This window comes from Gouania willdenowi, chromosome 22, assembly GCF_900634775.1.
Source record: "Gouania willdenowi chromosome 22, fGouWil2.1, whole genome shotgun sequence".
NCBI lineage: Eukaryota > Metazoa > Chordata > Actinopteri > Blenniiformes > Gobiesocidae > Gouania > Gouania willdenowi.
The window spans coordinates 5,705,921-5,730,611 of NC_041065.1; the positions used below are offsets into that span (position 1 = coordinate 5,705,921).

Consider the following 24,691-nt stretch of genomic DNA (forward strand, 5'->3'; position numbering starts at 1 on the left):
TTTGGAGCGTCCGTCCTCTTGCAGCAAAGTCTAGTGGGGTGAGATTGCACGGGAATTTTGAGGCTCCTGCCCAAAACAATGTTCGATGGAAACACGTTCAAAGTGCAATTATACTTTGTCAATATTTAGAACAATTGCTTCTATTTTGCGAAAATCTGTAATGTAATCCCAGCTAGAGTGTTTCTGCTACAGGATCCAGCAGATGTTCGTTCCTTTTTAATATTTTGCCTTTGATCAACTTTACTAAATAATTCTTAGCAATAGGCCTGACATCATTCAAAGTGTTTGGATTGCAAAAGGGACAATAGTGGCTTGCTCTGAGTTTGAAAACAACGCCACCAAGGGCATTTTACACCTGGGAATTTTACTGGTTAAATTTTTCCCACAGGACACATCATTTATTCAACAAAAGAGAGAAAGAAAACAAACCTAAAGAAATGTCACCAACTTATAAAAAATAAATTTGCAACAATGTATGCCAAGGAAATATCCCTGATAGCACACATACATCTCGCCAACGTTGGCACAATGAATGAAGTTGCATTGGCCAGACGTATTATGAAGAGCGTTTGCTCATTGGGCAGACGTCGCGGAGACGTCGGCGTTTGGCCGATGTTTGGACGATGCTCAGCGCAGCCTCTCTACAGCTTATATTATCCTTTATTTAGCTCGAATCATTCAATTAGTATAAATATCTCCATATACATAGTTGAGTATTTACTTAAATCTGATCAAAACAAACAAAAAAAACAATATACTACCATTAAATAACTTATTATGTGTGGACAAAATAAAGACAGACACAGTTCATGATTATAAATGTATTTTCAGCAGCATAGCCAAAAGAGCCCCAGCACAAAAACAGCTTCATGGAAGTGACAATTTACAGTTCTACAATTTTATAAGTGGTATCACCGATTTGGGGGGAAAAACACACAAAATGGCGCTTTCGGAGTAGAATGCCGACGCACAATCTGAAGCTGACATCGGCGAGACGTTGCGTGCTATCTGGGACAGACGTTGTCAGGTGTGGGACTTACCAAGAAAGCACAAACAGAAATCAGGGAAGGGCAATCCACAAAATCACCTGTGACACAGCAAATCATTAAGATGAGCACGGTGCACATAAAATCACCACCAGGATGGAAGTGAACTGTCCAGCACCTGTAAAGCAAAACAACATGAACACAACCTTGGCATAATCACAAAATGTGGTAACAAAATCTACAAAGAAAAAACAAGGCATATAACATAAGAAACCAAACTTGCTTAATTGAATTACACAGAATCACAATATATTGTGTTATATAAACAGTACTATTTTTAAAAAATGGGGATAAGCATCTTACGAAAACTAAAGACCCATCTCAATTCTTTCACAATTTTCAAAAGTTTTGGAAAAGCTATTCACTAAAAACTTGAATCATTTTCTAAAAAAAAACACCTTGCATAGGCAGCAGCAGTATGGAAAATGAAACAACTACGTATGTAGTAATGCTTATGTTAGAGGAGGTCAGTACTGCTATGGACATGAATGAATTTGCAATAGCTATCTACACTGACTTGGAAATGGCCTTATTGACTATAGACAGTTAATAGATAAGCTAGATAAGTGTGGCATCTATCTTGGATTAAGAGCTATCTAGAAAATAGGCAACGTGTGTTCAACTAGAAAGTCTTATATCTAGATTTAAGAATATAGTTTGTGGAATACCACAGGGTTCTGTGATTGGTCCTACATTATTTACAATTTTTATTAATGATATTTGTGATGTATCAAACCTCTTCAGTTTTTTGTTCTGGAAAAAAATTAAATAAAAACACCAGAAAAAAGGAAAAACAGAAAAAGCAATTAAAGTGCTTAAAACCTGGTTTGATATGAATAAATTATCACTTAACATTGCAAAAACAAAATTTATGATTTCTGGAACCAAAAATGAGGTATTTGAAGAAAATAAACTGGAGCTAAAATTTAGCGTGTCTTAAATAACAAGTTCTTGGGAGCAACACATACATTATATAAAGACAAAAATCTCAAAAACACTTAAAAGATTTACTTAATTACAATTCCTTGTTTAAATTCATTGTACTTTGATATTCCCATATATGACCTACTGTGAAGAACTCTGGGGAACCCCTTTAACACCATAGTATGATATATTGTTTTATTGCCAAAAAAGGCCATGGGATTGACAAACAAAGCAGGATATTATGACCATACACATCCATTATTTTTAAATCAAAACTTGTGAAATTTAAAGACACATAATGTTCAAAGCAAAAATAAATGTTCTTCCAAAAGGCATTCAAAAATACTACAGACCAGTTAATACAGAGTTTTACCAAAAGCAAGATTAGAAGTAAAACAAAGATGTCTGCCTGTTCTGGAGGTAAATTTGTGGAATACTGTTGATAAAGAAATTAAAATGAGTGACGCTATATATTTTGAAAAAAAAATACATTTTAGATAGTTATGTGAAGCAGTAGAAATATGTTTGGGTTATTTTTTAAATGCTGTATAAGAAAGTACAGTTTTAGAACCCTCTCATTTTTCCAGTTATTTATTGCAGTTCAAGTCATGCAAGTCCAGTGATTAGCTTGAAATGGTACAAAGGTAAATACTGAACATCTAGAGGTTAAATAAAGGTTTGGTTTCCCAAAACTGAAAAATAATGTACATTTCAGAATTATACAAATAAGCCTTTTTCAGGCAACACGGAGTGGATTAACAATTTAAAGCTGTTCTGCAGCAATGAAGGTTGAATCAGCCTTGAAAGCTGGTGCTACTAATTCCTACAGGTGTTCCAACTGTTCTTGGTCATTTACAACCTCCTCTGTCTGCATAAAAGCAGTGTTGAACACACTGTGGTACCAGACCCTCATGAGCATCAGGTGAACAGTATTGTTCATGGATTCCATGATTCCTTTTTCAACTCAAATTGCTTATTTGTTCTATGCTTTCATTTCATAGTGCAATGACAATAAACGGAATCATTTTCAGTAAAAAACAATGTAAAGAGTGTGGTGTTCTAAGACTGTATATATATTGCATTTTTTGAAAAAGGCAACTCAAATGTACTTTTTGAATGCTTGCATTTCTTTTGTGAGCATTATTTAGACACAGTGATAAGACGTACATGCATGTTCGTGCCCATGCAAAGACAGACGGGGATACACACATGATGTGTCTGTAAATACACACATGAACCCTCTGATTAGCACAGAGTCAGTCTCCGCTGAAGAAAGGAGTTCTGCATTAGAACTGTCAATCAATGCTCACTGAGGGCTGTGATTGGAGGAAACCCTCCTACCTCCTCTCAGCTTTTAAAAGAGGGGCGGGGCCAACAGTGAAAGTTGGGGACACATGATGGTCACAATAATCCGTCTCAGCCAATAGCAAAATTCAATTGGAATAACTGGTGTTCAACCCATAGTGGGCAGTGACTTTGACATTTTACAACTAAATACGGAAAAATGAAAATACTTCTACTAAATGTGAAGAGTGGGACTATGATTAATAAACAGCACTACTTAATACTCAAATACATATGTATTCAACAGAAAAATGTGGGTTTGGGGATTAGTTACTCTAAATAATAAAGTCATGAACTGAAATGCATAAAAAAAATACTTCAAAATACAAAAGGTAACACATGAAAAGGGGTGCACGGTGTAGTAGTAGTTAGGTTAGGAGCTAAAACATAGGTTGTCTGTCTGTTTATATGTTGCCCTGTCATGGACTGGCACCCTGTTCAAGGTGTCACCCTGCATAGCACCCGATGACAGCTGGAGATAAACAACAGCAGAGCTTAATATGGGCCGAATCCTGCCGGAGGGTTAGGGTTAGTGATCAGAGGGTCTCACTACACTTTTAACAAAAATGAATTAAAAAAATACAATTATTAATATAATAATATAGAAATAATTGCAGTGCCAAAAAAACCACACAGTGGCTACAAAATAATAAACACGGGTTCACAAAATAAAATCAATTAAAAACATTTTAAAGGGCCGCAGCAGCCAATGAGATTTGACCCTCCTGCTTCCCGTAGCAGCTCAGAGCTTTGTTTACAACATGGCGGACACCGCGGGTGCCCCGTAGACTCATAAGTCTGTTGTTTGTAGCGATGCACTAAGAAAACAAGTCGACTGGAACAGCAAATTAGCAAACTCCGCGCTCTTGTCTGGATACAAAGCAGTATATTAAGCGGTTGCTGTTCCAATCTACTCGCACCCCCACGAAAAAAATCGGGATCTACCGGCCGCTGGAATGCGTGGACATTCAGCGAAGGTGGAGTTACATTGTTAGACTTTTAATGTCATAATCTATGTTGTTGGACTTTTAAATGCTTTTAATTCTATCCTACCTGTTATCTTTAGTAATGCACAACTGTCAGAGTATATCCCTCCATGTTAAAGTGTATCCCCCATATTAAAGCACATGTATCCAGTGTTGTCTGATATATCATGTATCCTTCCATCTTTTGACCAGCTTTGTCCTATTTCAGGATCGCGGGGGTCTGCCGGTGCCTATTTCAGGCTCACAATGGGCGCTAGGCAGGGGTGGACCCTGGACAGGGTGCCAGTTTAGTTCAGGGTGACACAAACACAGTCTGTCTGCCACACACACACACACACACACACACACACAATCTAGAGATTTCAATCAACCTTACACTCATGTTTTTGGATCGTGGGAGGAAGCCGACACAGCACAGGGAGAACATGCAAACTCCACACAGAAAGTTCCCAAGTGTTGACCCCAGAGCTTGAACCCAGAACTTTCTTGCTGTGAGGCAGATGTGCTCATCACTAAGCCACCGTGCGCCCAATATAGCATGTAGAACATCATAAATAATAACACTGCTTAATTGGAGCAACTTACATGAGGTCCTGAACATTTCAAGCTTCATAATACAGCTTTTAAAACTTGTGTTACAGAAATAATAATAATAAAAAAAACAGTTTAATTGGTACATTTGTTTTCATTTCTTATTTGTGAAGCAGAACCAGAGACGTTCTATATATTAACTAACTCACTGCCATTGACGTAAATATACGTCATTTCAAATCCAAATGCTGGATGCCAATGATGTAAATATACGTCAATTGGGTTTTTCAACAGGGGGTGCTAGGAGACATTGTGACGGAGCTCTCACATCAGCCTTGTACTACGATGTAGTGACCAACTGGTGCCATGTAGGTGGCAGCAGCGCACCTTTGTATGAGAGATTAGCCGTGATGATCACCATCGCTGGGGAGAGTGAAGCCAGGGACGAGGCAGAAAATGGCACCACGAGGGAAGATTGTGAAGCTCCCAGCAGCTCACCCTCAAGCAGAACATACATGTGTGGACCTAAGTGGACTATTGAGAGTGTCGCGATCGTCAGAGAAGACGATCAATAACACGGTGTCACGGTCCGAGTTTACCTCGTATTGAGATTGATTATGAGCATGCGCACTACCGGAAAATTAATCAATTTAAAAGCTAATGTTCAAAGCTAATATTATTTGACGAGTGCTAAATGGCTCCTTTTCTTAGAGAAAGATGTACAACTGCTCAATATACGAGGCAGGAGAGGTTCCAACGCCACAAAGAAAAGATAGACAGGTTAATCTTCTTCATGGTTAAGGGTGCTTTATTTTTTTTTAAAAACTACATTATAATCTAGATTGCAATAAAAAAACAGTTTACCTAATGTAAATTTACAATGATAAGCTGTTGTATTCAATATAAATCTGATCATGACAATCATATTTTTTTATCATTGGTTGATTTGTTTATCGATGGTCGACTGATGTGAAGTTTTAAGCATTTTTAAAAATCAGTACAACAATCTTTGTGCATGACTAATCCAGCACGAGTACATCTCAGTATGTAGCAGTCACATACTGAGATCGTTAGATAATCTCAGTACGGAGGTAAACTCAGAACATGACAATGGGCCAAACGCGTCGACTCGGCATGTTGTTAGGAGGAGGAAGTTGCTGACCCAGATAGCAAAATAATAATCATTTTGCCATCAAAAGCCCGGTCTCAGTGTTGTTTTATGGAAGAAAAACCAAAGTTGAGGTGTCCCTAAAGCAAATAAAATAAAATAAAATAGTTTCAAAGTCAATGACAGGTTTTTTCAGAAAAAGCCTTTTTTCTCAGCTTTTTGCTCAGAAACTGGCATTTTGTGTGAAACTAACTTGATTAAACTGCTGATTACGGAAGAACAAAATAAACTAAAAACTAAATTTTCTAATGTAAGTAGAGAATCTGGTTTCATATCAGTCAAAATGCTCTAAAATGGCTGGCAGTGAATGAGTTAAATTCTATGTTTGTTTGTTTTTTTTTGCTCCGCCTATGGTTTAATGCACATTTATCGTTTGAAGATGTATTTTATTTTGACATTTCAAGCAGGAAGTTGTTATTGTGAGCACCTCTGTGCTTTACAGATTTAGCGGTGCTGAAGAAGCGACCTGTGAGGAAAACTGAGGCTCTGGGACGTTTAATGCATTTGATGTGACGGAGAAGGAGAAGGAGAAGGAGAGACAGAGGCTCTTTGTGCACTCCAGGGACTATTCCTGCCTGCCCTTCATTCCACTGCAGAGGCGCGCAGGGCTGCAGCGGAGAGCGAGGCACGGCGGCGCAGACTGGAAAGGGATCATCCTCACGCCGTTTTAAAAGCTTCCAGACTGTCGTTCATTTTGAGGAAATACTGAGGTGGAAATTTATAGCAGCTTTTTATCCAGCAGACTTTTTCTCACACACAATATATATATATATATATATATGTATAAAAAATCAAACATGGAATAACTCGATTAACTACATTGTGTCTGGAATAAATTCATTTACCGTGTTGGAATTTTCCCAGTTTTAAGGGGCGAAGTGGGAAAAGGAGGGAGAAGGGAGACGGCTGTGTCTACTTTTCTACCGGATGGACATGTTTTGTTGCCCCGCGGATGGAGAGATGAAACCCGCAGAGAAAGCACTGAAGGCAGGTCGAGGAGGATGTAGCCCCCGGGCACAGTGAGACGGTAAACGGACGCGCCCTTTGTGGATAGGAATACACACCGACAGGGACCATACCGAGGCACGACACACGTTTATGGAGCTTGTTTGCTGTTCTTGGATCTATCTGCGTGGAGTGTGTGTGTCAGCTTCTGCCTGCAGTGTTTGCTGAGGATGGGACCCGGAGAGCAGACTGCGCCCTGACTGTAGCGTCTGGGAGGAGAAGAGAAGCAACCATCCGGTAAGAGGTGAACTTTAAACTCGGATTTCTTGGTTTTACGCACACACATCTGCGCCTCTGTTTGCCCAACCATCGATCTTTTTATCTGTGTGTATCCATGCTTTCTTTACCATTTTGTGTGTGTGTGTGTGTGTGTGTGTGTGTGTGTGTGTGCGTGTGTGTGCGTGTGTGTGTGTGTGTGTGTGTGCGTGCGTGTGCGTGTGAGTGTGTGTGCTATTTCTTGATTTCCGCGCTGAACATCGCAAGGTTAGAATGATTCCACACGGTACAAGTTACTGCGGTTCTGAGTGCGCGCGTCGGCGGAGGCAGGCGTGCACCTATAGCAGTAGCTCTGCACCTATGAGAGTGCGTGTGTGCACTAAGTGCGTGCGTGTGCACCCGAAAATGCCGCTCCTCTCTGCCGCTGTCCAGCACCTGAAAGCAAAGAGAATGCATTGGTGTGTGTGTGTGTGTGTGTGTGTGTGTGTGTGCGTGGGTGTGTGTGTGTGCGTGTGTGTGTGTGTGTGTGTGTGTGTGTGTGTGTGTGTGTGTGTGTGTGTGTGTGTGTGTGTGTGTGTGGACATGGTTGCCACTGTTACATGATATTGACGTTGATGAACATTCTTTTTTTGTGTGCAGTCTGCAGTGTGTGTTTCTTGTCATTTTCTAACCAGTGAATGTGCGCGCGCCCGAGCGCGTCCCCGCCCTGCTAATAAGAATAACACCCATTTAACAAGACAAAGCATTTAGTTTCACATAAAGCTTTGCGATATGAACAAAAACTGATAACTACATTTTTTTTTCTCAAAATGGCGATATACAATATAAGTCTCGATATTTGTAGCTCAATAAAGTTAAATATATATATATATATTCATATTCATATTAAAAATATATCAATATAGGCAATATTATAATTATATATCGTAAAAATAGAATAGATAAATATTGAATCTCAATATATTGCCCAGGCTTAGTCTCAGAGCATGTGTTTGAATGCACATGCTTATTGCCTACTATACACTGTAGGGCTGCACGATTATGGCCAAAATGATTATCACGATTATTTTGAATAACATTGTAATCACAATTATTTATCATGTTATGAAAACAAGTCTGTGTTTTTATTACACTACTTTTAAACTAACAATGTGTCCAGTTTACGGTGCAAAATGAGGCTTTAAATAATAATTATACACAACAATTAAATTAGGCTAACAAAAAAATACATTATTACAGAGCGCATTTGAAATGTAAATATTGCCGACGACCACATTAATTTAATCGTGTCAACCAAAATCGTGATAACAATTAAAATGAAATTATTTGTGCAGCCCTAATTAGGGCTCAATTAATCAAAATTTGATTACAATTTCGATTGTTACACCCAACGATTACAAGAATGACAGAATCGAGAAAAAAAGATTATTAAAAAAAAAAAAAAAAATTTTTCCATGTGTTTTATTCGCTAAATAAATCTGTTTAATCCGCGCACATGCAAGCTCCTCCCCTCCGCCCCGCCCCTCTCAAAGCTAAAGCTAGCCTGCAGGCTAACACGAGGAAAGTTGTGGCTAGTGGTTTTGAAACATGGCACGAGAAACACAGCAACAACACTTCAAATTCTCTTATATGGGAACACTGGGTTTGATGATGAAGATTTAGAGCAAAAACACATCACGTGCACGAAGTGTTTTGTTTTGTGCAAAAGTGAACATACTTGATTTTAGTGTTTGAAGGATTTTATTTATGTTTAAAGAATATATTTTATGTTTATGTTAGGCTGTAAACGTTGGCTATGATATGAGATGATTGGCTGTCGCCTGAATGATCTGTTCTGACCGTTCACATGATTGAACATTGAATCCCAATATATTCTATTTCTGCTTTATTTCCTACAAACACATTTTACTTCCCTTCCAAACCTTTGGCTCGACACATGTTAAGTCGTTCCATTGTTCACTATGTAACATGTACGACTGAACGTGTGACTGTGCTTTTGAATGTGTTGTAATGTGAAAAGGTAGGAAACACAGTAGCCTTCTGTGGTGAGAGTCTTGCACATCTTTCAGAGGTCTTCTCATGTGTGTAACACCTCTGCATAGGAACTCAAAACAGTTCCCAGAGATGGTTATATAATATTATTCTAATACAACCTTTTCATGTCAACATTGGAAAACATCAATTCCCCCCCCCCCCGGCCATGGCTAATTTTTTGGCCCAATTAGGCTCTCAGGAGTTTCCTAGGGTAGAGTTGCCTGCATTGATTGATCATGGTTGAAAATGTATGCACAGTGCTGCTAATGGCTCGTAGATGTAGCAGCGTTATGTAAATGCTTTACCAGGCTCCAGCAATGACTAAGGGTGAAGTTGTGAGAGAAGGAGAAAGAGCCAGATAGTTTTTAGTAATGCTGTTAGGTTCAGCATTAGGGGTGTGCCATCTAAGGAACCTCACAATTCAATTTGATTACGATTCAGGGTGCTACGATTAGATTATTCAACTATTATTACAATATTAATGATTATTATGATTTTTTTTCCTCTCTTTGTGGCTACTTCATACTTTTAAAGGGGCCGTATTATGAAAAATTCACTTTATAATGGTTTTGCTACAGTGATATACATTCTTTTAGCTTCATTCAGAGGGCCAAGGTTGAAAAAGTTCTGTTTCCTCCCTTCCTTGTTATTCCACATTTAGTAAAAAGTCAGCTCTGAACGGGGGAGTTGGATTTTTCTTGCGTTGTGACATCACAATGTGGAAACTCCTCCTCCTGACAATCCTGACTCCTCCTACCCTACATAAGAATGTGAGCTTCTGCCTCTCAGACTGCCTCACAGGTAAACATAGCGACGACAGGTTGATATTACAGTTAATTTCACAGTTAATATCTTTACGTTCAGTATATAGATAGTAGGTCTGGGCGATTTTACCAACAAAAAATAATCTCAGATTTTTTAAAGAAAAATTCGAGTTTTGATTAGATTTTCAATTGTTTTTTTTAATGCACTTAAAAATGACTGCAGACATCAGATATATTGTCAAAAGTGCAACTTTATTGCTGTGATTGTCTTCAAGAGTTAAAATGCATATAATGACCTCAAAATAAAAAGTAAATGAGTCTCTGTCATTCAGTAATTTCAAGCTTTAACCCAGGTTTAAGCAAAAGTGCAACAGCAACTTCACAGTAGCTTCAATTTTCTCATTAAAAAATCAGATAACTGCATATTTTATAAAATATAACATCACAATTAGAAAAATAATAAACTCTTCCCTTAGCATCTCAGTGCAAATAAAAAATTAAACATGCCTGTGGCACACATATAGCCTACTACTCAAAGGGTAAACAAAGAGGGGGCTGGCTCACATTGCGCTACGGTAACCCACAAGGACGAAACGTGAAAAAGTCTGAAAAAACTGGTGGAAGAATATAATATACATATATATACATTATTTATTTATTTTTATTTTTTTAAACTCATATTTGCACTCACAACAGTTCCACTTTTAGTAGCGGTTATACCACCTTGTGTTGCCTTTATGGGATGATCTGATGTGTTTTTGACCCAAAGTGACGCAGCGGTTGGATCAAACTATGGACTATTGTCTTAAATGGACTATTTATGCATTCAGAAGAGGTGAGGAGGAGAAGGAAGACAGTTAAAGATTTACTGCTGCTGTGATAAACAGATGCTGAAACAGCACGTGTGTGTTTAAAAAACAGCCTGTTTTTAGGAGCGGTCTGAAAGCGACTTTTCAGAGGGCTAAAACTCCAGAAAACAGGCCAGTTTGGGAAAATAAACCTTAAATACTATGTTGGCGTTCTAAGAACAATTGGAGATGGGTGAAAAATAGCATAATACTGGAGTTTCCAGTATTATAGTTTCCAGTAAAATCCTATATTTCCCACAATCCTTAGCGTTTCTCTATAGTCCTTGTACTCAAACACACTCGGGTGGACACCCGCAAAGCGGAGTTTGCCAGGCCAGTTAAATAGTTGTTGGCGTCACACAAAACACTGCTTGGCATTGTATCGACCCACATTAAATATAACATCAACCTGCATTTCACCGCCTGGGAAACAGAGCAGGAGACATGAACACGAGCTTAGAGGAGAAACGAGCTACGACACCTTTAAAATACTGATGTCCCGATACAACTTTTTCATATCCGATATGATACCGATATTGCAGCCTTGCGTATCGGCCAATACTGATATTGATCCAATATCAGCATGAATCATACATACCTTTTTTTTCTCTCTCTCTCTCTCTCTCTCTCTCTCTCTCTCTCTCTCTCTCTCTCTCTCTCTCTCTCTCTCTCTCTCTCTCTCTCTCTTTTCTTTAATAAAAAACTAATAACTACTAATTTAATAGTGTGGAATGTTAGAAAATGCTTGACCAAGTGATGTTACTCAAACAGAGAACAATAGTCAGCAACAGTAGGGATGAGAAAAATGGACCCATTTATTATTAACCTTCAACATAATGTCTACAGTATTCTACAATTGAAAAAAAAAAAAAAAAAATGAATCTAAAAAAAAAAAAAAAAATCCTGAAATTTTAATCCAATATTCGATATTCTTTTTCAAGTCTAATATTGGACCAATATAGATATCGGATCGGGACACCCCTACTATAAAACACGTCCCAGGAGTACAAGGACTACAGGAGTATGTGGAAGTGAAGTGCTTTTCTTTCCCCTGTACATTTCTTCACCCTACAGCATCCTGTCTTTTCTCTTGAGTGCAGTTGTTCTGGTCCCAGTGTTCCATTTACATGAAAAGTTACTGTATTTTATGATCCCTATGTTCTTTGTCCTGTATGTAATCCTTTTATATATTGTTTTGTGTCTCACCATGTGTCATTGTTAAGTGTAACATTTTATTACATCAGCCTGTCTAGGGACAACAGATGGAAATTAGCCGTTGGCTACAATCTGGCATATTTACATTTTTTTGAACGTTCATTAATATGTACTGTCCCTACTTACATAAAGAAATACATAAAATAGAGAAGCGCTAAGGATTGTAGGAAATTTAAGATTTTAATAAAAACTACTACGTGGCGTTGCGCCTGGATATGTAAGCTCTGAGGAGAGCGTACAGTCCATGCAGAGTCCGCTGTGCACGAGTATGTTTGAGCTTTAAGAGTTAGCTAGCTGGCCCCGTCCGTTTCCTCAGGTGTCCGCGCGGCATCTGCGACTTTAACTTTTGTTCCGCGAGAAGTTGTGTCGTGTTCCTGTCATTTAGGTATTATGAAAAAATAATCGTTTATGAATTGTTACTGAATCGTCAGTATCGGCACCGTTCTATTCAGTATGAATGATGGCGTGTTTGTTCGATTGTGCTTTAGCAGAAATAGGTTTAACCTTTTTCACTTTGTTGGCATCCTTTTCACATCAATGAGTACAAGACTGTACTGTTAGGTTGGAGTTAGTTTAGTGTTTTTAGGACAAATGCTGAAGTAAAAAGCATGGCTGCCCCCCTATCTTCCCCTCCCTTATCACTATAGAGAGTTTTTACCCCTTTACATGCCTCTGGGAGTAAAAAACAAAACAAAAAAATAACATGTGAAGCCGTATTCTGTAGTAGTGAAGGAGTGTAAAGAGGCTGCAAACACTATTGCTTTTTCCCTCCAAGGGCAGAGGGCAATTTAATTATCCATTTCTGCCCTCTGTTCATCTCTCTGCAACTTTGCTTCCCTCTGTTTAGCTATCTGACAGAGGGCTGTACCATCCTGCCGAGTGGGTGTTGGAGCTCTAATTCAATTTATTTTCTTGCTCAGAGACAGACAGAGAGAGCTGAACAGAAAGGGAGAGGGATAGAGAGCACAGATGTTAGGGAGCATTTGAGAGAAAAATAAAGGCTGGCTTAATAGGGAGCCGGCCTGACGCTGGGACATCTGGAGCGCCTCTGATCACACTCAAATATAGTGTGTACATGTGTGTGCGTGTGCACACCATTATCTGGCATGCTGACGTCCGCCCTTAAAGTGCAAGCAGAGAGTCCTCAGAGTGAACCCAAACACAAACCCTCTGCTTTCTTCCACTGCTCATCCAACCATCAACCATCAATCAATAGCTGAGGCAAACGTGATTGGCAGCTTTGGGTGAAGCTCACAGGCTTCCCTCACTCAGGCTTCAATCACACAGGCTTAACTTTAACATGTACGCCAGCAGCAGAGAAGTTAATGAGATATTTGTGTGTTTTCAAATGTTTGTGTGTTGCTAGAAAGTCAACATCTGTTTTAAAAACCTCACGTGGATGAACTTCTTTTTATTAGAAGTCTACAGTGACATTCCGATTTGTGCCTTTCTGATTATTCCACCACATCACTAAGTATCATACCTGTCAAGTTTTGGATTTGAAAATCAGGGAAATTTTCTGGCGCCCACTACGAGCCGTCCCACCCTCCCAACCAAGCTCCATTGTCACTTATATTTTAAGAAAGGTGTAGAAGAAATCTAAAATACTCACTTGTCAACCACTAAATACAATTATGTGATTAGAATCTGGTAGGTCGACCTTTATTAACATTGAAATGCTGTGAACATTCCTACTATCAAATAAAAGAAAAACAATTCTGGGTTAAATTTGCTGATGCAAAATGCTACACAGGGACATTTATTAACAAACAGCTGCACAATATGTGACACTCATTAATCCATCCACTGAGCTTTACATGCATTTTGATAAATAATAAGCTATTATATATATTGATATATGAAATATTGTAGTTTTCTATTTCGCCAAAACAGAAAACTCGATACATCTTGAGTCTCGATATATCGCCCAGCCCTAATTCCTAAAATATAAAACAGCCTAAATAAAAAACATAAATGTGTATATGAAGCACATGTGTTTATTTAATATACTTACAGTTTATATACAAGTCAACACATTGCATATTTACTGTTAATTTCACATGTCTTTAAGTTAGACATTAACATTTTATTTTTATTACATATTTGCTTTAAATTTCTCATGCTCACTCGTGTGGTTCTCTGGTATTCACTAGGGATGTAACGATTAATCATAAGGCAGTTAAAAATCGATTCATAGGTATCACGATTGACATCGATACTTTGAAAATTGAATCGCAGTACTTTTTTAAACAGCAGAGGGCGCTATATATTTATCCCTTCTCTTGTCCAGCAGTGTACTGGCGTGCAGAATCTGCTACTATTTTCTTTCTGGCCGCGTTCTACTCTTAAACATGTTAATAAATGATTCTTTACCCCTTTAGCACCGAAAGAATATCTGTAATATTACGGGAATATCTGTAAAAGTCACATTTTTCTATTAGCTCTTTGTGCTAGCATAGCATCTCTTCTTCACTGCAAGAATTTCTGCATGCCAACCGACCACTGGGTTACCAGCGCCCTCTGCTCAAGTAAATCAGTGAAATTACTGGGGTTTTTTTTAAATCCAATTGTTAAGGCACAAAAACACATTTTCAGTTGCACTTTTAAAAAGAAAAAGAACTATTATGCAGTTTTGCATTGTTTACTATAGAACCAGAATTTAAGTTAATAGGCTTCTTCTTCATTTGTATTATTCCTTTATTTATTTCATTCAAAATTTATTTTTAGTTAAACTGCATTGTTTTGAATAGTTTATCAAGGGATTCTTTGGACAATGAAAAATAAAAGGAAAATAATACAGTATTTTCTATTTTTTTTTCCCCAAAAAAAAATAAAGGAATATTTTTCAGTCATCATTTGCCTACAGTCCCATTTTGTAAAATAAATCGTGAGAGAATCATATCGTGAACCCACTATCGTGGATTGAATTGTATCGGGAGTTGAGTGAATCATTACATCTCTAGTATTCACTAATGACTTATTAGACATATTTATTGCAGTCTTTACATTCTTTAACACTTTAAAAAGCAGAGTTTATTTGTGGCGCTTGTGATTGGCTGATTTTTCATGGTGACTTTCGTGGTTCCTTCAGCTGTGGTAGACGTTATAATCTCAGTTATTAATTTAACAGAACATGTAACTGTGTCACATCTGCTGCTCTTTAGGAAGATAAACTCTTTGTCACATTTTACAACGTTACAATGCTAAGTAGGGATGTCCCGATACAACTTTTTCATATCCGATATGATACCAATATTGCAGCCTTGTGTATCAGCCAATACCGATACAATACAATATCAACACGAATCATACATACTTTTGTTACTTATTTTGTAGTGTGGAATGTTAGAAAAGGCTTGATTAAGTGATGTTAGTCAGAGAACAATAGTCAGCAACAGTAGGTCACTTTGTTGGAGTGTGAACAACAGTCACCTATGGATAGAAGTGCTGGAGTGGAACATTTTATCGGAGTGCTTATATCGGTGATTTTAGATGCAGTCCGATATAATCCGATATTTGTTTTCTGGCTGTTATTATCGATCGAGATCGAGACACCTCTACCACTAAGGTCTACATGCTACAGCTTTTTTTCTTTTCAAATTCCCATTTACATGAGCTGGTCTGAATATAACTAGATCCATCCATTCATTTCCTGTACTCACTTATTTATGGGGTCTGCTGGTGTTTATCACTAGCATACTTTAGGCATAAGGTGGTGTGTACTCATTTTTATTTTAAAGCAAATGAACTAAAAGCTACACTGCATCAGTTTTCTGACATAAATTAGAGTTTGTTGGATGGGTGGTTTTTCTCATGGTTGGAGGAGGTGCTTCACACAATCTATTTTCTGACCCACATGCTCTTTTTTTAGGGTTGTCAGGGTCCGCTGGGGCCTATCTCCAGCATAGCACGGGTAGAACATGCAAACTCCTCACAGAAAGGACCCAAGTGTCCATCAAAGGGCTTGAACCCAGAACCTTCCTGCTGTGAGCCACCGTGCTTCAAAGTTTCTTCTTTTTATACGTCTCCGTCAGTAACACCAAGAACTAGTGTTGTGTTCAAGACCACACTATCCGAGACCAGAATGCACCGAGACCAAGACAAGACCAAGACTTTCAGGAGCCAAGACCGAGTCAAGACCAAGACCGAGACAAGCCAAGACCAAGACCATAAACATTTTTTTTTTTTCAATTTAAAAAAATATGTAAATAATATAAATAAATAAAGGTTCAACAGTTAAATAACATTCTCTCTTTAATTTTAGTTTATTTTAAATACATTTGACGGACAAAAAAGGTGCCTGCAAAAAATTAACTAAAATATTAAAACTACTACTGCTACTGATAAATTCACAATTATTCTACATATTTGAAAACAAGATTTTTATGTCAGCTGAATGTACAGCAAGTGTTTAAAAGCATTTCTGCCAAGAAATAATGATTCTTGATTCTGATTCTTTGAGTTGTTCAGGTTTAACAGGTCACAGATTTCACAAGATAATTTTTTTGTTTGAAAAAGCCTTTACACAGGTTATTTTTATTAATTCACTTAGTTGATATAGTTTAATTTGGTTACTGTAATATAACTAGGATATTCAATTAACAAAGGTTTCCAACTGTAACTGTAAAAGTGAAACTTTCTGAAATAAAACTACAAACAAGTTGTCATCAGTCTAAAAAACATAGAGCTACAGGTAGATGTGAAACTAAATAAAACAAACTCAAACCCTGGAACAGTCATGTGACAAATCAACCAATTGTTCTTGTTGAGAATTATTATTATTATTCTGGATACAGTAGAAACAGAAACTATAAATAATAATTATATTGTGAACCTGTTTATATTGTGGGGAACATATTATATACATACATGTAATTGGAGTCTAAAGACACAAAAAACACCACTTTAAAAAGATAATAGACTAATATAAGACCTCTTTACAGTTATTTGAGTCATTCTGTGCTAGTACAACTTGTGGTGATGACGCGCTGGTGACGACATAATCCAAGATGGCGGCGGCCCGAACTACAGCCGACATTATGTAATAAAGCCTTAAAAGACTTGGATATAATGAAAAGAGTGGATGGACAGATGCATAACTATGCTGACACACACGGACACACACAGACTTATTAAACACACACGGACCTCTGTAAACGGAACAGACTTCCCCGGACTGCAGGCACTAGGACCCAGAGGTGGAGTAAGTGCGTCCCCTGTACTGCATTCACAGGCTGTAATATCACCAGTTTATTATTTTACCTGTTGTTAGAGCTACTGTCTTTACCAGGGAGATACGATTTATTACTGGTGATTGTTTTCCGGAGTTTTACTGGTATTTTTACCGGTGATTAATTCATATGTCCTTCTGCTCCACGGTCCAAACTGACACCGTAGCCAGACACACACACACACACACACACACACGCACACGCACACACACACACATGTCACTCAATCACATTAAGGAAGGTTGCGGTAATTATACGGGGTGGAATAAAGAATGAATAAAGGATTGTTTTATCTCGTTCTTCTTGTTATTATCACATTATAAAAAAGTTTAAAAATAACAGGAATTAGTGCTGGTCTCAAACAGTCTTGAGGGAAAATCCCGAGTCCGGGCAGCCCGAGTCCGAGACAAGACCGAGTAAAAATGCTTCTGAGTCCGAGACGAGACCAAGACCTTTAAAATTTGGTCTCGAGACCAAGACCGGTCTCGACTACTGCAACACTACCAAAAACAAAAGAATCTGTATGAATCGTCCTCCAGAGGCCGTTAGCTGACAAACATTAGTGCAGTGTGGAAGTGCTGAGATGAGCTTGAAAAATGTCTTTTAAAAGATTGCTCCTTAAAAAATTTGAATCGATTCAAAATCTTAATTGATAAGAATCCGGATTCTGACATGAATCGATTTTTTTAAGTTTAAGTTTTGAATCATTTTGAATTTTTACCAGCTATCCTATATATATATATATATATATATATATATATATATATATATATATATATATATATATATATATATATATAGTGATTTGCAAGCATTTACTTGCTTACGTAATATACATAAAGCGACTTCTGTCGCATGCAGGCACCATAAAGTTACTTTGAATGAATAGTGTGTCTTTGCCAAGGCTGGATTAGGCTTTGGCTGACTGCTTTCTTTAGCCAAGTTCCTGATTAGATTCCATTACAGTGTGTAATTATATTGGAGCAGGTTTGTATGCTGTAGGTGCTTCTGTTTTTGGGGCTGCTTCAAGGAAACTGAGCTCATTTTCAGCCTTATTCCACCCAAAAACAACAGGTTTCCTTATTTCTTTATTCCTGTCTTTTATATTATTATTATTTTTTGAATCCAAAATCTCCTGTTCTAAATGGATGCATGAACGTAGGTGCATGAGTGTAAGTGAGTGATGAAGAGTGTGTGAGTGGTGACATGACAGATGTGAAACATGTTGGGTGATAATGAGCTGTGTGCAATGCAGATAAGTGCACTAATGTGACACCTTGCAGACGGAGGCTTGTGTCTCTGTGCCAACAAACCACCTCAACACTGTGGATCCATCAGTGGATGGATGCAGGTCATGTGACATGTGAATACATGATTCATGTCATATACTGTATGTGTCATCTTCATGTTCGATAATTACCCTTTTATTAATTTAAACCAACCAGCACAACACAATTGAAGTCTTGATTTTTCTTATGTGCCAATATATATATATATATATATATATATATTTTTTTTTTTTTTTAATTGCATTAATTAACAACAAAACATAAACAATGAACAAAAAAGAAGAAAAAAAAGACACGTCTTTTAATGAAATTATGTATTTGTGAAGTCTACTTAGTCTGTTTTCAGAGTAAATTGTATCTAATTTTTAATGCTATTTTTTCATCATCTATAGTTTGTTCCACTGTTCTCAACCAAAGATTTATTTTGGATGAAATTTGTTGTTTCCTTGTCCTTATCATTTGCTTCATGGCTGCAGGACATAAAACATTAAAAAGTGGGATGTCTGCCTTGCTTATTATTAATAATAAATGTATTCCCTAAAGGTGTTCTAATTTCAGGTTTTGATTTAGTTCAAATATATGTGTCTGTACCATCTCAACCTTTATTCAGAATGTGTTCAGAGTAGGACATGTACGAAGCTTATATATATATATATATATGTCATATACTGTATATATATATATATATATATATATATATATATATATATATATATATATATATATATATATATATATATATGTCATATATACCATCCCAGTAACGATCTTCATGTTCTATAATTACCCCTTTTATTAATTGAAACCAACCAGCACAACACAATTGAAGTCTTGATTTTTCTTATGTGCCTATATATATATATATATATATATATATATATATATATATATATATATATATATATATTGCTTTTTCCTCTCCACACAATCTCCAACATTTAGTGCCGTGAGCAGAATATTTTTTGCATTGGTAGGTTGTGATAAAATAGCTCATGCTCACCTTCCATCCAAATTCTCTCCAGGATCTATTTTCACTGTGAAAACAAGGCAAATTATAAATGTTGCTACAAAGTTTCCACCAGGGTTTTCTTCCAGACATGCTAGTCGATCCAAGAAACTGGCTCTGCACTCCATAAAACAGCCTTTAGATTAGCATGGCCCAGCAGCACTGGAGCTCCTGTGGATAACTCTCTGGGGTGAAATGTGAAATGCTTTTTTATAAATCAACAGAGGGACTTTGTTGTGCTGCCATTTAAGAAGAAGGCAAATGGTGGTTAGTGGATTTGACAGGGACACAGGGATTTAGAAAAACATTCCTGATAAGAATTTTACAGCTACAGTGACCTTTTTGGGATGCTGCATGTAGTCAGATGATCCTTGTGTGGCCTTTTTCAGCAGTACATAAAAAAAAACCTTCTCTGATGTTTCTGTTTACAGAGAAGTTGACAGCTCTGTGCTATCTACACATGTTATTCTGTTCAGAATTTGTGTGGTACGCAAGAAATGTTGATTTGGATGTCGGTTCACATTAGAAGCCTTTGCTGATGTAACATGGACAGCTATACTCAGATAGTTAGCTGCTCCCATCCAAAACTATGGAGAGCTACAGTGGCTAATTCTGGAAATAGATGTTATAAAATGGGACGGCTGAGTGTACGACTGTTTGTTGCTCAGATATTTCAGGACCATGGAGAGTTCAGCAGGTGGCCGTTGCTGAGAGTTGCTGCTTTTTCACGGTCACAGCAACAAAAAACTTTGAACGAATGCATAGGGATGGGTACCTTTCACATTTTCTGAACTAATACTCAATGCTACCAATTTTGGTACTTTTGTGTGGTAATAAATGGTAAAAAATTAAATCTCAAAATATTCCAATTTACCATATTTATTTATAATAATAACAACAACAACAACAACAATAACAATAATAATAATAATAATAATAATAATAATAATAATAATAATAATAATGATAATAATAATAATAATAATAATAATAACTAGGCAATACCTCTATTTGCAAGGTGAATACATATTTGGCAATTTGAAAACATTGGCAAAAATTACAACCTGTATCTGGATTTGTTGACAAGTTTGTTCTTTTTATTAATTAAATTGAAAGTAATAATGCAGGAAAAACAGAAGGCTGACCTTGACCTTAAATACTCTATGACCTTGAGTGAAGGTCACACATTGAAAGGAAATGTTGTTTCAATCTTTTTACTGGTAGGTCGTACAGCTTCAGTCCAAATGAATAAAACACACCACTTGAGATGAGCTTTTCATAAATGTAAGCATATAAATTGTACGATGAATATTCGTAGAGATATGGAAAATTTTGGTTTTTGACACTTGACGCGACATGCAGCGCAATCTAAAATGCTACTGCCGCCATGTGCGTGCAATGTTTTGTTCAGGTATTGCACGGGAAATTGCCTACTCTTCCACTCCCTCACAGTCACAAGAATGTGTTTAGGTACCAAAACATGGGTAGATACTAAAACCCTGAAACATATCGGAGACAAAGTCAATTCTGCCTCGTACTGCATGCACAGGCTGTAATATCACCATTGTACCGGTAATTAGAGCTACTACAGTATATGTTAACCATATTTATTCCTGGTTATTGTTTTCTAGAGTTTAATAGGGCTTTGTTTATCGACGAGTAGTTCCTACTACTCTGAAACAGTTGGAAACCAGTTGTATTTTTATTATTTATTTATTTTTAAAATGTTATTATTGAAAATGAGGTAACCCTCATTCAGATGTTGTCAATGTATATGTTCACAACAGGAACTATGCACAATAATAAAATAATATTTATAAACTTGTAAATATGCAACTATTTGTTGGTAAATAAAGCCCTATTAAACAATAAAGATAGTAGCTCTAATAACTGGTACAATGATACTGGTGATATTACAGCCTGTGCATCCATAGCCTTTGTCTCCGAAATGTTTCCGGATGTTTACGGATTTTAGTATCTCCCTGAAACATTGTACCGTTTGATTATACGTGAATCAGTGCCAGGTAGGACCAAAGATCCATTACATTTTTTTCCAAATTGTGTTTTCCACATACATTTTTAGAAATATAATCATTTTTTTAACTTATGTGATAAAACAAAAATAAAATCATAATTAAACAAAACTGTTTGTAAAAATAAAAATGTAATAATGAGTACGCTACATTTAAAAGGTAGATATGAGTTGTACTGATTATTTTGACTGCAACTTTTAAATTATTTATATGTCATATAAAGATGTATGAGAGCAGCATTAATGTCACCCAATTTCCCCTCAGGGATTAATGGTTTACTGAATCTCGTCAGGTTTACTGATTGAGTTTTGATTAGGGATGTCCCGATACAACTTTTTCACTTCCGATACGATACCGATATATCAGCCTTGTGTGTCGGCTGATACCGACATTGAGCCGGAACAATATCAGCACGAATCGTACATACTTTTATGACTTATTTTGTAGTGTTGAATGTTAGAAAAGTCTTGATCAAGTGATGTCACTCAAACAAAGAACAATAGTCAGCAACAGTAGGCCACTTTGTTGGAGTGTGAACCACAGTCACCTATGAATAGAAGTGCTGGAGTGGAACATTTTATCGGAGCGCTTATATTGGTGATTTTAGATGCAGTCTGATAAAATCCGATATTCGTTTTCTGACCAATATCAATATCGGATTGGGAGACCTCTAGTAATGAAACAAAAACAAGTTATTCCACCACTAGGGGCCAGAATAATTGACAGTATTAGAAGCTATCAAGTTATCACAAACCTACGATGTGTAAGACTCTACAATCCCGGGAACCGATGGTCTCGTCCACAACAACAGAACAACTGTTTCCCACGGAACGCTTTGAGCAGGTGAAACAGACGTTTTCACGGTGTGCCCCAGCATTTCACGAGAAACGGTCGGCTCCGTATTTTGGAATGAGTGACGAGTTGCATAGTTTTGGTAGTTTTGATGGTGTTTCGGGTGGTTTAGACGGCGGCCAGGACGTTTCATCCACATTCTGTCAATTTCTGCATGTTCAATAGTGGATTCTGTTTTAATTAGTTGATTCTATGATTCTGTTCGTAATTCTGTTAACTTGAAAATTATAGGGCCCTTCCTACAAATGCGTCAGAATAGTGAAGGTTGGTGGACAACAGCATTTTCTCCCTGCAGTGATAGACCTTAATTCATCTAAGGTGTTCCTTTTCAATATCATAAGTGTGAGCAGGAAGTCAAAATGCTGAAATATGATCTAAATGTTCCGGTACACAGGATAGGATAGGATAATCTGTAAAGCAGTGACCTTCCAGCATAGTGAAGTTCATGCACAGGTTAACAGTCCAACCAGGCAACAGATCACATGGATTATCCAGAGGGCAGAAGACAAGGAGGGGGGTCTTACACTTTGGAATCAGGCCGGACACAAGGAAAAAGCTGGAATGCTGGTCATGAGTAACAGACAATCTGGCAACTGAATGGTGGCAGAGGGAGTGCTTAAATACAGGGAGAGTTAATGAGCAGATTAGACACAGCTGAGTAGGTAGCAGGAGTAAATAAAAGAAAAGCCTGGAGGCAGCCGCAGTTGCGATTGTTATGGGGGGTCTGGGGGGCATACCCCCCCATAAAATTTGGAAATTTATAACCCTCTGAAACTACTTACTTTAAAGCCAACATTATTTTTTAATTGGTGACGGGTCATGATGAATGGAGTTAGAGAGTTACTCATGCTTGGTATAGGTCCTCAACAAATAGATACTCAGAGACCCTGTATAGACAATAAATAACATTTATTTTTAAAGACTGATTTTAAACTCCAGCGCTTGGCCCACTCAGTTGTCAGCCAATGAGCGTCATGAGAGCCACGTATACTACGGAGTGAATTTTGGGTTACAAAGCAGAGGATGCACACAGGCTACATCCAGGCAGATCAAATGTAGTAATCGATGGTGCAGCTGATGTACCGTACATGTTTCTAGGTTATGCAGATTACAAAGAGAGTGAAAACAACTCATGCACGCCTGGAAGTCCCTTTTATGTTCAAGGGCATGGGGGATGAAAATTACACCGTAGGAGCCTGGTAGCATCTACTTCCACAAGGGTGAAAGAGGATGGGCACTGTGGTGAAGGTCATCTTGAATCAAAGGAGGCTTCTCTCTCTGTAATTCAGTGATATCTGACCTGGGAAGAGGCTAGGATGTGCGGGGGGTGGCGGTAACAGAGCTTTAGTTACAAACAAACCTTCGATAAAAAATTGCGATCCCGGAGCTCCTTCCGCGTCATCGGTTTGGGGCAGTCCTGCACTCGACTGACCTTTTCTGGGTCCATTCTTGTAAAATGATGGACACAGTGATGGCGTGGAAAACAGGGGAAATATATCAGAATGTTTTCTAAGTAGACTAAAACAAATGGATTCAGTGTGTCCCGCAGAACATCGTTTATGAGCACCTGGAACACAGCAGGAGTGTTTGTCAGGCAGAACGGCAACACCTAATACTCTTTGTGGGAAGTGGTACCTGTTCTTTTTGTAATGTAATGTAATTCAGTCCATGGTAATCGATGCAGGGGTGCAGAAAACCATGCTTTTTTCCCAGTAAGACTAGGACTGCTTGAAAGTGACCAGCTGGCCTCAGGGAGGCCGTGTCTAAAAGCATCCTGCAGGAAGGCGCTGTTCCAGAGGTGCAGTGGTCAAACACCCTGGATGGTGTGGAAGTTAAAGCAGAGTGTGAGTGGCACACAGAGGAGTCACAAGCCCACTGAGCGGTAGTCCACGCTGTAGCTCTGCCCTTCAGGCAAGAAAATATAAAAGCTATCTTAGCTCGGTCAGTGGGAAAAGATGCTGTTCAAAATGTAATCCACACTGCATCTCCCCTGTTCACTGGTGAACTTCATCCGGTGGAGAAAGATGGAGCAGTGACAGAGTGCTGGGAATCGGTGCTGGAGTGGCAGTGGTATCTGGACTCGGTACTGGCGCTCCCTGGGCTGTAATCTAAGTAATCCACCTGGCTGGTCAAGGTGGAGCTGAACTGCATCTAATGTTTCTGTAAATCTTCCAGTGACCTCCCAATAGAGAATAGAGT

The 24,691-nt window shown here is 37.8% G+C and overlaps 1 protein-coding gene across 1 annotated transcript in view; it reads left to right on the forward strand.

Moving 5' to 3' along the window:
* The first annotated feature begins 6,428 nt into the window (after positions 1-6,428).
* Positions 6,429-24,691, forward strand: part of LOC114456503 (leucine-rich repeat and fibronectin type-III domain-containing protein 5-like) — a 194,928-nt gene continuing 176,665 nt past the window's right edge. Inside the window, exon 1 of the mRNA XM_028438307.1 lies at positions 6,429-7,241. The gene's annotated coding sequence lies outside the window, so the exon portion shown is untranslated. The remainder of the gene's footprint in view (positions 7,242-24,691) is intronic.